This window comes from Aptenodytes forsteri, unplaced genomic scaffold (genome assembly GCF_000699145.1).
Source record: "Aptenodytes forsteri isolate BGI_AS27 unplaced genomic scaffold, ASM69914v1 Scaffold76, whole genome shotgun sequence".
NCBI classification, from domain to species: domain Eukaryota; kingdom Metazoa; phylum Chordata; class Aves; order Sphenisciformes; family Spheniscidae; genus Aptenodytes; species Aptenodytes forsteri.
Window position 1 is genome coordinate 6,761,226 of NW_008794444.1, and position 16,806 is coordinate 6,778,031.

A 16,806-nucleotide genomic window follows, 5' to 3' on the forward strand; every position below is an offset into this window, starting at 1 on the left:
GCTAGCTTCCAGTCAGCAGGGACCTCCCCAGACTCCCAAGATCTTTGGTAGATGATAGAGAGGGGTCCTGCCATAACATCTGCTAACTCCTTCAGTACTCTGGGGTGAATCTCATCAGGCCCCATGGACTTGTGAACATTCAGCTGATACAGCTGGTCCCTTACAATTTCAGTGTCCACAAACGGAAAATCAGTGTTCCTGCAGTCATGGTTCTCCAACTCAGGGTACCGGGCAGCCCAAGGTCTATCAGTATTATTAAAGACTGAGGCAAAAAAAACATTGAACATCTCCACTTTTTCTTCACCTTTATTAGTCAGGTGACCATCTTCTACAAGTATTGGTCCAATATTTTCTTCAGACCTCCTCTTGCTATTAATGTACTTAAAAAAGCCCTTCTTGTTGTCTGACACAACACTGGCCAGTTTCAACTCTAATTGAGCTTTGGCCTTTCATGCTTTCTCCCTGCATATGCAAACCACAGCTCTGTAATCTTCCTGCGAAGCCTGACCTTGCTTCCAGAGACTGTACAATTTCTTTTTCCTTTTGAGCTCCACAAGGAGTTCCCTGTTCAGCCAAGCTGGTCTTCTGCCCTGACACAATGGGATTGCCTGTTCCTGTGCTTCTAAAAGGTGCTTCTTAAAAACTGACCAACACTCATGGACTTTCATATCTAGCACTGAAAACGGGCTTTTCATTTTTTAAGGCTTCAGTGACTACTACTTGAGTACACAGCCTTGTTTCAGCTGAAAATGCATGTAAGTATGCAAAAAATCTGGGAATGCATTAGGAAAAGACACAGTTAATGCAGAGGAATTTGTAAAATCATGAATGACCTGAAGATCTGGGTTTCTCATTGTTGAAAATTAAGATTGAGATAATCAGGAAGCAGCTTCAAAACGTCAAAAGGATGTACATTTTCATGTAGATATAATTAAATTGTGAAGTATGTTTCCAGAGGGTAAGATAGAAGCCAGAAGTTAAAATTTATTTAATATGAGTTAGATAAGGTAGACACATAGGGATAAGCTCCCAGGGCTGAGAGTGGTGATCCAGACATAACTTTTATTTCAGGAAACCCTTCAGCTGCCAAATTTGAGAGGCTGGGATTCCAGGCAGCAGAAGAATCCTGTACATCACTTTTATTGCTCACCTCTCCAAGCATCTTTTCCTGGTTTTTATTCTTGGGATGTGTTGTCCTGAACTTGTACTGAGCAAAGGCCTTCTCCAGCCCAAGAGATGAGTTAAGGAGACAAGCAGGCAGCCATAGAGCTATAGCTATGAAGTGATGAGGGGGACCACAGGTTTAAAAATAATTTCTGAAGGTGAACAGCTAACACAACTCCAAGTAGCACACACTAGAGGGTACTGGGGAATTGCCACTTGCTCTCCAGAGGGACTCTGGGCAGACATGAGGACCCAAGGCTCAGAAAGAGACCACAAAGTTGCCTTCTTACCAGGTTTGTCCAGGTGCTGTAAATGGCCAACTTGTCTGGTGCATTTGGGGGGGTGGGAGAAATGGTGCTACAGCATCCAAAGGCTGTGGGTGTGGATGACAAGGGAGAATGCAGAGCCAGAACTTTCCGAAGGAACCAGGAGAGGGACTGCAGTGGGGAGCAGGTATAGTGGATATGGAGCAAAGCATCCCTCCCAACACAGAATGGAGACACAGAGAAGCATCACTGATGCTTCTTGAGCTCAGACATGGCACTGCGTGGGAGGGGACCCAGCTGACCAGGCACACAGAGCTGTCAAATGATTTCCCATGGTGTGCACAGGAGACTGACACACCTAAGGCCTTGCGGAGTGCGTAATGCCCAGGACCTGGTGAGTAACTGAGGGAGGGGGGAGTTTGGCTGCAGCAAGAATCAAGGGTGACAACATTAGTAGGAAGAAAAGGAAAATTTACTGATCTCACAGTGACTTTGGTCTATCTTCTATCTGTGTTCGTTGTGATACTAGTCTGTAGGTTATTCTCAAATGGAGGTTTTAGTGCCCAGCAAGCCACAAGGATCACGATCTTGAAAGATCACAATCTCTGTCAAGCCACTTCAAAAAATGTGTCTGATGGCACAGTGCACCTAAAGACATAAAGAAGTTTATAGTCAGATGTATGTAAAACATTTTCCTAGACACTGAAAGGACTTTGTGGGGGAGGAAAGTGCAACGTGCTGATAATTGCTTGAAATACAAACCACAAATGCCAGTGGCTCTATTTCATCAGAGCAGCTTAGTATTTTCCATATAGTCACATGCTGAGAGACAGTGACAGTTTCTAATTTTTGGCACTTTTAGCTAAGGTCACTACCTTGAACACTTTGCATTTGTCCACTGGGATTTAATGGTTGGCAAATCAAAGTTTGAAGCTGGATGTTAGGGAAAATGTTTGTTCCCTATTTGGAACAAAAACCTCTTTCATGAAGCATAATGATAGCAGAAGAGAGGGTAAAAGAGAATGATGTTCAGTAAAGTTCTGAGAACTGCATAAAATTCTCAACAAATTTTGTGAAGCTGGATAATGCTATAGCTGAGAAGTGTTGTACCCCTCTCTCAATTAATAACTGATATTTGTACCAAAACAAAAACTTTCAAGAATCTTCAAAAATCTCAAAAATCCAATCTAAAATCACCACAATACCAATTTTCTGCTGGCCAGAACAAGTCCTTGTCAACTTGACTTACTTTTCAAGTTCATAGTTTTTACTGGTCAAGAAAGCGATTTTCACTCAACAGTTGTTCAGGCTTAGAAGAAACTAAGGATTACAGTTCACTCGGAAAATTATAATGCAATTTCCAGAATCATATTTAGCAGTAGTACTTTCTTCTTTGCTATGACAGTTGGACTTAATGAGTGAAGTTTTGATGCCCTGATACTGTTCAGAAGCCTTTCCAGCCATGATCACCAAGGGAAGATGCTGTCTGTGGTGCCTGATTGAGTTCAGTGCTGCATGTTTCCATGCCAGCCCAGGAGCTCTGGGAGGAACAACCTGTACCCAGCAGCTCATTACAAATCTGGCCAAGCTCTTCGGGAGCTCTGCTTTTGATTCCTGGCACAGCCCTGGTGTCAGCCAGCTCAAGGAAACAGTTTTAAACTAGTTCTGCAAAGTGACTGCAAAGTGCAGTACCAAACTTCACGGCTTTGGTACTCCATGGTACCATGAGTAATCTTGGTTTGGCAGAATCTCAGCATGGGGAAATAAGATTCTTTGCAGAATTCATTTCTGCTGATAATGTTATGAATTATTGTGAAGAATGGTATGTTTTAAATTACTGGAAACATGAGCACTTTGTGGTTCTTTGCTGGGTCTTATTCAGCCAGTAGATCAGAGGCATAGAGTGACTGGTAAAATAATCCTGCAGAGCAGAGTCAACACTGCAGCTCCAGACTCATAAGTCCCTCTGTGTTACCATGTGGGATCTGACTTAAAATAGCAGTTAATAGCAACTTTCCTTCCACAAGGAAGGAGAGAAGTTCTCTATTCCAGGAGGAGTGGTTGATACACCAGAGGGTTGTGCTGCTGTTCAGAGGGACCTGGACAGGCCAGAGAAATGGGCAGAGTGGAACCTCATGAAGTTCAACAAGGAGGAATGAATGCAAAGTCCTGCATCTGTGCAGGAATAACCCTGTGCACCAGTACACCAGCTGAAAAGCAGAGAAGGACATTGGAGTCCTTGTAGACAAAAGCAGACTGTTCATCCTGGAGGAGAGAAGACTTAGGGGGGAACTTACCAATTTGTAGAAATACCTGAGCGGGGGGCAGTAAGTAAGACAAAGCCAGACTTTTATCAATGGTACCCAGTAACAGGACAAGAGGCAATGGGTGCAAATTGAAGTGCAGAAAATTCCATTTAAAAAATATTTGGTGGTTGAACACTGGAACAGGTTGCCCAGATAGGTACTGGAGTCTCCATCCTTGGATATCCAAAACCTGGCTGCACACAGTCCTGGGCAGCCTGCTCTAGCTGACACCTGCTTGAGCAGGGGTGTTGGACTAAACAGTCTTAAAAGGTCAACCTCATCTGTTGTGTGATTCTGTGACTCTTAGCAACTAAGAGCAAACTCTTAGTTAAGTTCCTAGCATTGCTTTGGAATTTTTGGTGCAGCCTGGAACCAGTCTTTCTTTCTGATGTGGAGACAGAGGGCATTTGTAGACTGCAAGGGTGTTACGAGGATACAGTTAAGGGCAGCTCTGAATCTTACAACTCATCAAATTACAGAATATGGAAAAATACATAGAGGAGGTGAATCTATCAGCCCAGAGCCGAGCTAGGAGTGTTTGTGGAAAACAGCCATGCCAGCCCTAAGTCTTGCAGATCCAAGGAGATTGTCTACTCTCCTGTGAGGAAAGAACAGAATTCTCATTTTATCTGGCAGGATGGCAGCAAAGTCAACTCTTTACATAGGGAAATGGCAGCGAGCAGAACAAAATCTCACTCGTACCATGCCCTCTACTCCTTCTCTTTGTCAGTCTGATATTGATATTGTGTATACAAACCTGTTAATCAGAGACAAACCAAGCAGCTTTGTAAAGAGCAACAAGGAAGACAAGATACCTCCTACAGGAAGGTCTGTTGCATTGAGAAGGTGAAAGGTGAACAAGATAGAGTAAGAAAGTGCAGCAGGTACAATGAGTATTCAAAAGTGTAATGATGTTTGACATTTACCACTGCAAAAGGCCTCTTCTTGCCATCTCTAATCCACACACTGTTTTTGCCCTGCAAGGAGCCTGGAGAAGGCCAGCAGAAGTGGTAGTCCTCAGGGAAGCACATCTGCTGTGATTCCACTGACAGTGTGACAGCTGAGGAGGATGACACAAGAGCTGCTCAGTGCTCAGCAGCATTGTGAATGGGCTGCAGCAAACCTACAGACTCTGAACATGTGTGTCAATTTTGCCTGCAGTATAGGTTTTACTTGTACAGCTAGGGGAATGAAGACAAATAAGAGCCCTCACTGAAACCACTTCATCAGTGTATTCACTAAAACAGGGGCAGTTATGACTGGGAAGGCCAACTGACCTGCCAGACCAACTTATTTCCCTTTGGGAAGTGGTTTAGGGTATGTAATCTTCTGCATTGCTTGTTTCAGTGTTCACCAACTACATCTACCAGTCCTCTGTGCTTAGAGAAGGTGTTCAGGGAAGAGCAGAATGACGAGTGGTAGATGAGGGTCAAGTCAGGGATTATCTGAATCAACTTAACCTGTACAAGTCCATGGGATCCCATGGGCTACCTCTGTGGGTTTGAGGGAGCTGCTGGCATTTTTGCAGGATGCTGTCATCTTTGAATGTTTGGGGAGAGCAGGGAGGTCGTCTATGATTGAGGAGAAGAAAATACCATCCATCTTCAAAAAAGGCCAAAAGAATGATCTGGGGAACTACAGGTGGGTCAGTTCTCACTTTGGTGCCTGGGAAAATCATGGAGGGAGTCCTCCTAGAGCACATTTCTGGGCACATGAAGGAGAAGGTGGCTGGCAACAGCCAGCATGAATTTACCAAGGGTAAATCACGCTTGACCAAATTCTAGGATAAAATGACTAGACTTGTGAACAAGAGGAGAACTGTGGACATCATTTACATTTACTTTACAAGGCTCTTGACACCATCTCCCCCAATACTCTTTTATCCAAGGTCATTAAGAAGGTGCCAAAATAAGGCTTGAGGCAAGTTCAGCCTGGAAGTCCCACCTGAATTATCCTTTGATGCTCTGACCTTTCCCAACAATACAAGCAGAGTGGTGATGAACCACCCTCACTGCAGGTCTCCTCAAAAACTCTTCTTCATTCAAAATGCACTCTTTCAGACTGTGTGTAAACAACTGCTATTCCACCTTCAGGGCTTATGCTTACTGTCCCCAAGGTGCACATATGTGTTTGGAGCCTTAAACACTGAGCATTACCGGTAGAGCAACATGCTTCCCAGCAGGCTGGAGACGGTGTCCCCACAGAGGCTGAGCTCCCAGTCAGTGCTGCAGCCTCCCTTTCTGAGTGAAGATTTGCAGTGGAAGAGACATAAGCCCCTTGCTGTTTGACACCCTCCCCACCTTGCAGGATGCTGCTAGAGGAAGCCTGGTTGGCCCATTTTTCGTACTCTGTCCTTTCCATTAAACGCACTTGCATTAGTAAGCCCAGCATCACAGACCCGCACTGGTGAGAAACTTGTTGCTAGGCAACACGAAACTTCACAGTGGTATTCCAGTTCCTCCCTGATGAAGTCAACAAGAAAAAGAGCATGATATCAGTGGGTTTCTAAGTTTCTTTTACATTTACTTTTTATTGGCACCTGCAATCTCAAGAGAGACAAGAGAAATGGGGCCAGAATTTCGAATTATGCAAAGAGAAGATGGACAGTAAAAACCACTCTGGGAAGAAATAAAGAGAAGAGCAAGACGTGCTGGAATGGAGGGCAAAAATTAAAGGAGCAGTAGCTGCGCTTGAGGAGTAGAGGAAAATGAACATGGATATGGTGTGTTGTCTTCACAGAAGTCAGCATTCCACAAAAAGAAAAGACAAACCAACATAAGGCATACAAACACAGAAATAACAATACCAAATTCAGGAACATATTACTTAGGAGAAAATTATATATCCCTAAGGAAAAACATACCCATTAAAAACTGGGAGAAACAGTAGCAGGGACTTTACACCTCTCAGCACATGAACTTTCCTGTTTTGTTCTAGATTTGCCAGTACTAAGGTGCTGAGCATCTGATTGATCTATACTGCACAGGTGTCGATTACATATAGAAAGCCCAGCTTTACATAGTGTTCTGGTCAGAAGACACCCTAGCTGTCTAGCATCTTGCCCATGTCCCACAGGCTGCTCATTTTTCCAATGATGGGTAAATTTCTCCCCGCCCCAGGCAGCCCTAACTCCCTGCTTCAACCTTATAATTTTTTCTCCACCTTTGTCCCCACATTTTTTCCATGTGAAATAGCCAGTTGTGAGCAGTTTCCTGTAGTGGACCACTGTGTGATTACAGTCAGAGCTGGCAGGCTGATGTCTGAGGAGCCTGTGGAGAGGGACAGCAGGAACTGCCTACTGCCAGCTGTGACGGTGTGCTCCCACACCCAACCTGGTGTGCTCCCCCGCCCAACCTGATCTTTATCTCCTGTAACCCTACTCAAGCAATAACTACCAGGGGCGGTCGTTAATGGATGCTGATAGTGATAGCTGCGTCCATTAATGAAGTGGATTCGGGAGCCAGATAACAAAATAATAGTCCTTGGTTGTTGTGAGAAATACGCCCACCTAACCACAGTTATCAGTATGTAAATATGACTATGAGTCAATCCTCTTACCCCTATAGATAGTGAGCAACCCAAGAGCCCTTTGAGCTCTTCTGCATGGCAGCAGGCTGCATGACAGGGATCTCCCCTTGAGCAGGGATGCCTCTCAAGGTTACTCCTCGAGGTTGAGAGATTCCTTGCCGCAACAGATCCTTGGTAAGTGAGTAATAGCATGCTAAACTTTGAAATCTTAGCTAAGTGATATAAAGGATTGATTGCGCATATATAATCCTACCAAGTCTGGGACTAGGATTGGATCCAGCTGCACCTAGACTCCTCTCTGAGAAGGTGTCTAGAAAGCAAGGAGGTCCTTTCTGAACCTCATGATTCAACGGGAGGGTCTCCCTGACAGTTTTGTCTGACCCTGTCCTCTATGCAGTAAATAATTGAGTGTACCTTGCCATCGAATCTTGTTAAATCACTGTTGCATTTACCATTGAACTCTAACTCACTGTTTTATATCAATAAAGTGTATTGTTGCTTCTCTCTTACGAGTGAAGTGCAGTCTCGCTCCGCACTCCATCCATGACACCAGCGTGGGCGAGCAGCAGCCATTCATCATGTCATTCATCTGCTGAGTACCTAGGGCATACCATAAAACAGGAAACATTCCTCAAAAGAGGCAACTGAAGTAGGCTAAGAGCAGAACAAGGAAGCTGACCACAGTTCTTCAAGACAGTTATTAATCATGCCAAAGATTAGGCGAATTGGAGAGGCAGAGTACCATAAACTGGAAAGCCCAAAGTGCTGTACTACAGTTGCCAGACCCATTCATTTTCTGTCAGATCATGTCAGAGCAAAGGCAAACTCCCCCTGACAATTATGAAAATGCTTCTCGTCTTTTTCTAGAACCTATTTTTTGAAAGAGCTGAGCATCAAATCTGCGTAGCCCGAGCCTGCTTAATCTTGCAGCACACGGGAGTGCTGCATGTCTGAGGTACCTGTCTCAGCAAAAATGTGCCAGTCCTCTGCTTACTCGGGAAGCTGGACCATGATGGAGACAGGTTACAGGTGGCACCGGTCTATGTTGTGTCACAATCTTGCACTGTTTTCCCACCTTGGACTGTTTTCCCCATGTCTTGTGTCTCAGAGTTGCACAGCCTTATAAATCGTAGAGAACTGAAAATATTTATAAGCTGACCTACCTCACTGCAAAGAAAATACTGGCATATGCATTATTCTGTGCCCCCAGAACTCCCATGGAAATGTGGAGGGCCACCAAGTTTGAGGACAGGGCTCAAAGAAATAGTAAGTTTACATGCCTGTGCCCAGGCCTGAGTGGACACCTGGTGCTGAGCATTCATGTACCTAACAAATTAAATGTTCACAAGTAAAACACTGATATGCCTTGTGAAGAACCCTGGCAATTTATTCATGACACATTAGAGGACGTTGGTAATAGTGCTTTGTGCAAAGAAAGTAAATAGCAGGAATTAATTTAATTAGCATTAGACTTGAATCACAGATTTTTCCTGACTGTTTTTCCCAGGGACCTGCAAGGGCAGGCTGCTCCAGACAGGATGGAGAGCAGCGCCAGGATGGCACCCGGTAGCCCCAGGGACCTGCATGGGGCCAGCAGAGCAGGTTGGGGAGAAGAGCCAGGACCAGCCCCAGCCCCAGTCCCAGTTGCCAGACAGGTCCACAGGGACAAGGCAGTCCAAGGCCAAACAAACTGAGTTCAGGGTCAGTGAGGGACACAGCCAGGCAGGGTTGAGGCTGCGACACAGCCCAGACCAGGAGCAAGGCTGAAAGTCTGAGCCTTATGCTGCGTGAAGGGGAGCCTCAACAACGCATCGTCTCTCAGCCAGCTCTTTCCCAGCTGTGTGATCTCGGGTTGTAGCTGCACCATGTCAGGGCTGGCCTCCAGCATGGGCAGCCAAACCTGGGGTGCTCAGGGTCCTGACAGCTCTCCAGTGAAGCAATGGAGAAAATGGTTTAATAGCTGCAGCTGACATAAGGGAATCTCTCTGGCCAGTTGTATACCCAAACCCCTGCTCATTCTTAACATGCAGGAAAATGACCTACAGCACCTGATGAAAATCGAGAAAAAAAATTCAAGGAAAGACCTCACACTTGAAGCAGAATCAGCACTTCAAGAGAGCAAGATAGGATGGTTTAAACTTGTACTCTGCAAAATACTAAACTGTATGCAAAACCTCACAATGAAATTTAAAAAGTTGCAAGTGCTGGAAAACTTCCTGAATACAGTCTCCTGCCCTAGAGCTGATGTTGAATCACAACATCTTTCTCTAAAGCGCAATGTCAGGTTCATGTGATTCAGCCACCTTTGTTGGCTAGGAGTCATTATTGCAACGTCAGAAAAAAAAAAAAAAAGCCCTATTTTTGGTACCTCTCTGCTGCTCTGTTTTATGTTTCCACATTCAATTAAAATAGCTAGGTTTCTGAAGTCTTAATAATTTTTCATCATTCTGTGGCTAAAATGAAAAGTAGAAATCCTAGAAGATCACATGATAATTAGTAATTTATCTCATAAACCTTTACAAGATATCAATGTGTATCAAAGGCAAATGTGCAGTGCATGAACCAGAGGACATTTATCTTTTAATTTATAGTAGCGTTGCCTACTTCGGTGCTGGGGCAGCAGTGGCCAGGCAGCTGCAACCCCTGAGACAAGCCCAGGAAAGTATCATTTCAGTTGTATTTGGTTTAATTGTATTGTCAATATGTATCAATATCTCATTTTATGCCTGGACCTGAAATTATTTCATCTGTACTTGTTCCAGCACCATTGAGTTGTTTGGCAACCCATCCTTTTTATGTTACTATGCATGTTTTTCCACCCATCCTTCAAGAAATGGCAGTTTAAATCCCATTCTCCTTCGTACACCTCCTGCTCCTCTTTGCTCTGTGATACATCCAGCAGTTGGCAGGCACACACCTCCTCCTGGGGAAGCCCCACCACACAGCTGCTGTTAAAGCCAGATCATACATTGCCACAGAAGTTATAAAGTCTTTTTCTTGCTTTTAGCACAGGACTTTAAGTTCAGGAAACACAACACACTGAGTTCTTAAACGTTCAGTTTTACTCTGCCCCCTAATGTATTCCCTGGGTCATATTAAAACCAGCCAAGAGAAGTGTCAGGTTTTCTCCAGACCGACTGCCCTTTCTGTCACTATCGGCCTACATTTGCAAACTTCTGTGGAAGCAATCTGCATTACTTGAGCACCCTGCTTCCTCCATCACTTTACACACTAGCTGAGCACTGAGCAACACCCAGTGAGCAAAGCAGCGCATCATGACCACTTCTGCAGCGCATGGTGTCACCGCAGCTGAGCCTCCTTCTGTTCCCCGCAGGCCTCCTGAAGGCTGCTGCAGTCTTTTCCCATGCATGCATTAAATTTGGGTGGATTTGCAGAAATGACGGTGGGGCTACTCAATGCACCTGAGGCACCGTTGGAAACCTGACTTTGGTTATCTCCAGCTGACAATATTAGTTCTTGATTCTGAGTTGCAGTGAGGGGCTTGAGACTTCTAGAGGGCTGGGTTTCTGGTGAACTGTTCCAGTTTCATGTTAATGAATGCTGGCTCTCTTTTTCCTGTTTTATATAGAGGGTAAAGAAGTTAACACTAATGCAGACAAACAGCATGATATTTATGAATACATGAATTATGAAAAATAATTAATTTTGCAGTCAATGTTAATTGAATGAGTATCATAAATATGGATAATATTCCTACTTGAATAATTTAGAAATGCCTATCATTGTCATTGGTATCAATCAAGGTGTTTGTCTATGAATATTCACATAGTATCATTAAGATATAATGCCAAATAATGAACACGTTAAACTATGAATATTAATGACAGTTTAATTCTTAATTTCTAAGGCCTTTATAAATGTGATATTAGCCTTGAAATGTCATCATATGCATAGTGCTTAATCTGACAATACATATTTTTATTTATACAATGTAATGTTGGTTATAAGGTAGAGCTTTCCAGTGATTTTTATTGTCATTTACTAAAGGTTTAAAGTACAGAGATAATTGTTTAAATGCTGACTTCTGAAATGTATAAATTACAAATAATATTTCTATAAGATAAAGTTACTGTAACACATTCAAAAATATATATGCTTTACATGTTCTTTGCAATTCTATCCACTCTAGATAAGTTTAATATGGTCTTTTCTCATGCTGTATCACAAGGGATAATGAAGTATTAACTTTGTTCATTTTTTACTCTTTGTAATGAGCCACGGGGTTTGTCTAGTCTGGTGAAAAGGAGACTGAGGGGCGAGCTCATTGCTATCCACAGCTTCCTGAGGAGGGGGCGTGGAGAGGGAGGTTCGATGCCCCAAGCCTGTCAGTGTTGAAGAGGCATTTGGACAATGCCCTTAATAACATGCTTTAACTTTTGGTCAGCCCTGAAATGGTCAGGCAGTTGGACTAGATGATTGTTGTAGGTCCCTTCCAACTGAACTATTCTATTCTATTTTATTCTGCTCTGCTCTGTTCCAACAAGGGAACATTTTCTGTCAACATGGGGAGAGCAGTGGATGTTGTTTACCTGGACTTCAGCAAAACATTCAACACCATTTCCCACAGCCTTCTCCTGGACAAACTGGCAAGACATAGGTTGCATGGTTGGTCTCTGAGATGGGTAGGCAATTGGCTAATAGTCCGCACCCAGAGCATAGTGATCAAAGGTTTTTACTCAGGCTGGCAGCCTGTCACAAGTGGCGTCCCCCAGGGATCAATACTGGGCCCCATGCTGTTCAACATCTTCATAAATTATCTGGATGATGGGATTGAAAGCACTCTCACCAAGTTTGTTGACACTAAACTGGGTGGTGAGGTGGACATGTCAGAAGGGAGAGCCGTCTCACAGAGAGACCTGGACAGGCTGGAAGAGTGGGCTAGCAAGAACAGTATGAAGTTTAACAAAGGCAGGTGCAAAGTCCTGCACCTGGGATGGAATAACCCAAGAGCCCAGTACAGGCTAGGGTCTGTGTGGCTGGGGAGCAGCCTTGCTGAAAGGGACCTGGTCGGCAGCAAGCTGAACATGAGTCAGCAGGGTGCTGCTGCAGCAACGAAGGCAAATCGGATCCTGGGCTGCATCCACAGGGGCATTACTAGCAAAGATACAAATGTGATCATCCCACTCTACTCAGTGCTTGTCAGGCCACACCTGCAGTATTGTGTCCAGTTCTGATCCTCAGAATTAAAAAAAGACATGAACAGACTGGAGAGGGTCCAAAGGAGGGCCATGAAGATGATCAAAGCACGGTAGAACCTGCCCTAAGAGGAAAGACTGAAGGAGAGGAGAAGGCTCAGGGGGGATCTCATCACAACATTTCAGTACATAAAGGGTGGCTCCAAAGAGGACGGAGGCTCTCTCTTCACAAGGAGCTACATGGAGAAGACAAGGGGTGATGGGTACAAGTTGCACTGGGAGAGGTTTCATCTCAATGTAAGAGAGAATTTTTTTACAGTGAGAACAATCATTCACTGGAACAACCTCCCCAGGGATATGGTGGAGTCCCCATTGCTGGAGGTTTTCAACATGCGGCTGGACAGAGTGCTAGAAAAGCTCATCTAGGCTCCCTTCCCCATGAAAGGTTGGAGAAGATGATCTTTTGAGGTCCCTTCCAACCTGGGCTGCTCTATGATTTTATGATGATTTGAAAGCTGTTCAAGGCTTGAATCCCTTCCCTTTTTTTCCAGGCAAGTGATGATGAATCTTAAGGAGACCTAAAGCTGAAAGATGGGCATAGAGAGGCCAAGGACCATGGCTTCTTTACATTGTGATTTTTTCCCATAATCCAGTATTTTATAACCCTTTTAACTGCTCTTGTTAGTAGAAGTTAAACCATTAAAGATAACTGGCCTTTCTCGCATACTTAGTACTGATAAATGTGCTAATGAATATATTTCTACTATATGGTAATTTGGGGTTTGCTTCTTTAATGGACTGAATGATGATTTCCATTTACTATCTACAGAAAAGGGAACAGTAGTGATACCATTTCCTTTGAAGTAGGAGTTTTAGATAGCGTAACTTTTGGAATATCTAGAGTGTTCTTGAAGTTTTGCTTCTACTTATGATAAACATATATAACAAAGCACATGAGTCACAGCAAATCTGCTCTTTGATTTTATGTATTTGAGAGCAAGAAAAATGGATTCACATGAGTAGGTTAAGCCAAAACAGAAATAAGTCAGGGCAGCCAGCCAGAAGTTGATTAATTTGTCAACTGGCACAATAGTCCAAAGCTGAAGTACTCCTGCATTTAGAGGGAAAAGAAATCATTTGTCTTCCTGAAGTTCAGTGATTTCGAACTGAGAAGCTGTTTCTTAAGTGAGGAGTGAGAGCATCAAATTATTTGCTTCAATGATGAAAGGTTGCCCAGAAATCCAATCAGAGATCTTTTCAGCAGAAGACCCTGAAATAATTCAAGAGAAGAGATGTCAGCTTGTCCCCCTGTAGTGTTTTTCAACATCCCTATTTGACTTTGAAGGACTTGTAGAAGTTCTTCTTTCTGCGGTTGTCCCTGAAACAACCAGCGTTCATTTTCAAACACAAACACAGTTTTCACATGTCAGGCAACAGCCTTAACACTGTTTGCAGCTCCATATTAAGTTCACCCAAATGAAACAAGATACAACTCAGAAATGCTCTGTCTAAAATCCATGATGGTTTGTTAGTTCAGAGCATTTTGTGTTTGCCTTTAATGAATAGTTTTATGCATTTAACAGTTTTTAAAATAAGTAATTTACTTCATGAGAGTTGTTATACAGTGCAGTGAAACACCAGTTTACAGGAGCTCTTTGATACGGTTTTTGGATTGTCTGTGCATGCATATGAATATACCTGACAATTTCCTGAACAATTTTTATAATGCAGTCTACACTCAGCTGTTTCAATACTAACAATTCATAATCTAATAGTGCAGTCAAGTATCCAAAATTCAAGAAAGCAAGTGTCAGGTCTACAAAATTCCACATTTTCTCTACCACATTTTCATAACAACTTGGATACAGTGCAGCCCCCAGCCCTGGGCAACCGTGAGACATGCTTTGCTGGTCCTCCTTGAGTCCTGAGGAGATTTCCTCAGGTGCCCATGATGCTGTCCATCCATGCAATGTCTGTGCACTGAAAATGAATTTGCCACAGCCTCCTCAACTATTAAGAATATTGTATTAGCTCATCTGTGTCCAGAAATATGCAGTGCCTTAGCACCATTGCATCACCATCCCCTGAACTGTTCCCAGAGCTGATCCTGAGGATAACTGTTTGGGCTGCTGCATCTGATCATCAGCCTCCTAACCCCATAGGAGCTGGCCCTTGTATTTCCTTAGTAACATTTTTTTCTGAAGTTTGACTGTAGCTCAATTTAACATTAAAAACACCAGGACAGCTGCAGCACTCATTTAATCCAGATAATGAATCTGCAGCCTCTATCACACTGTAGACCATTGGGACACCACAGTGAGGAGCAGGCTGCAAGTGTTGGGTGGAGACCAAACACACCTCTGCCCTGTAGTCACAGCAATTAGTGGACTTTTAGTACTTCATTTGCTTTGTCAATCTTGTTTAAATTTCTGTCCCAAGGAAAGGAGGTTCTTTGTGAACAGATGTTACTGTTTGCCACTTTTAAAATAAATAATCATACTTAATCTATATTTTCTGTTTGTGGGACAGTGTAAACATGTTCTGGCACTGAAGGATGCTCAAGCACACAGAAAGACATGAAATATTTCCAGTGCAGTTAGAAGAGGTATATTTTGTAACAGCTTAAGCAATGGTATTTCCAAATAAGATATTATTTATGACTTGAAAATTTTAAAATCATGGTACAACTGACCACAAATAATAGGATAAAATGTCTGGTTTTTTAATGAAAACAGCAGTATACTATGAAGGAGTGAATTCTCGGTTGGTGGAAGAAGACCGACTGACCATAACTGTAATTCACGCCCTGGGGCTGCTGGACAAAATGCTTCTCACAAAGCCAGACAATCACTGTAGAAGGTGAGGCAGCACCTGTGCTGTCACTGGAGTCACAGTGGGCGGGAAAGTTCACATGGAGGGAAGGTCCCAAATTTGGAAAGTGTCATGGCAGGATGGGCACTGCTTCCATGCCTGGGTTTCCGTGAAATTCAGGGGTATACAGGAGTGGGCAGAAGATCCTTTGGGTGATGCTGGTAGTAATGAAATGTAAGTAATCATGAAAAGCTGCCATCCCCCCTTGCAGCAGTGGTTGACAAGCACTAGGTCGACATCGTCACAAATGCAGATATGATATGCCTTGAATAATTGTTTCTGTGAGCAAGTACATAAAAAGAAGAAACTGTATGTTCTTTAAATACTTTTACTGGTGTTTTATTCTATTATACAAAGCCACATCTGTTTAAAGATTATGTATATATGTGTGTGTGTGCTCTTTATTTAAGTATAATACGTTAAAGTCCTTTATCAGTCTTGCTATGCACACATAGTGTGACATCTTGTAAAATGTTATACCACTGAATGCAAACACAAAATTTCACTATGTGTAAAGACATACTGAATACCCCTTGTTCAGAAGTAAGAGTCCACTGACCAGTGCAGTGGGATTCAGTCCACCCAGTGACTGTTTGCTCCCTAAAGACAGAAAGGGTAGCTGTTTGAGTAGTGCAAAGGAGTAGCGGGAGTGTCCTGGTTTCGGCAGGGATAGAGTTAATTTCCTTCCTAGTAGCTGGTACAGTGCAGTGATTTGGATTTAGGGTGAGAATAATGTTGACAATACACCAATGTTTTAGTTGTTGCTAGGTAGTGCTTACACTAGTCAAGGACTTTTTAGCTTTCCATGCTCTACTGACTGAGAAGGCTGCAGGTGCACAAGAAGTTGGGAGGGAGCACAGCCAGGACAGCTGACCCAGCCTGGCCAAAGGGATATTCCATACCATATAATGTCATGCTCAGCATATAAACCTGGGGGAAGAAGAAGGAAGGGGGGGACGTTTGGAGTTAGTCTTCCCAAGCAACCTTTACTTGTGATGGAGCCCTGCTTTCTTGGAGATGGCTGAACACCTGCCTGCCGATGGGAAGTAGTGAATGAATTCCTTGTTTTGCTTTGCTTGCGTGAGCGGCTTTTGCTTTACCTATTAAACTGTCTTTATCTCAACCCATGAGTTTTCTCACTTTTACCCTTCCGATTCTCTCCCCCATCCCACCGGGGGGGCAGGGGGAGGAGTGAGCAAGCAGCAGTGTGGTACTCAGTTGCCGACTGAGGTTAAACCACAACAGGGAGTCAGACAGCTCCTGCGGCTTTGCTTCAGTAGGATTTCCCTTTATATTATGCAACAGTTTGCAGAATCAATTATTATCAATTACTGCAGAATTATCAGCAGTCCTGGTTAACGGGGGAAGTCCCAGAAGACTGCAGGCTTGCCAATGTGACGCCCATCTACAAGAAGGGCCGGAAGGAGGATCCGGGGAACTACAGGCCCGTCAGCCTGACCTCGGTGCCAGGGAAGATTATGGAGTGGTTCATCTTGAGGGCGCTCACAAGGCATG

General features: G+C 43.6%; 2 long non-coding RNA genes across 2 annotated transcripts in view; one reads left to right on the forward strand and one right to left on the reverse strand.

The window, feature by feature from the left end:
* Positions 1–12,427, reverse strand: part of LOC103907652 — a 16,226-nt gene extending 3,799 nt beyond the window's left edge. Inside the window, exons 1-2 of the long non-coding RNA XR_658105.1 lie at positions 12,415–12,427; positions 8,224–8,227 (exon numbers count right to left, since the gene is read on the reverse strand). This is a non-coding gene — a long non-coding RNA (uncharacterized LOC103907652). The remainder of the gene's footprint in view (positions 1–8,223; positions 8,228–12,414) is intronic.
* LOC103907651 overlaps positions 1–15,515 on the forward strand; it is a 19,312-nt gene extending 3,797 nt beyond the window's left edge. Inside the window, exon 3 of the long non-coding RNA XR_658104.1 lies at positions 15,503–15,515. This is a non-coding gene — a long non-coding RNA (uncharacterized LOC103907651). The remainder of the gene's footprint in view (positions 1–15,502) is intronic.
* The last annotated feature ends 1,291 nt before the right edge of the window (positions 15,516–16,806 follow it).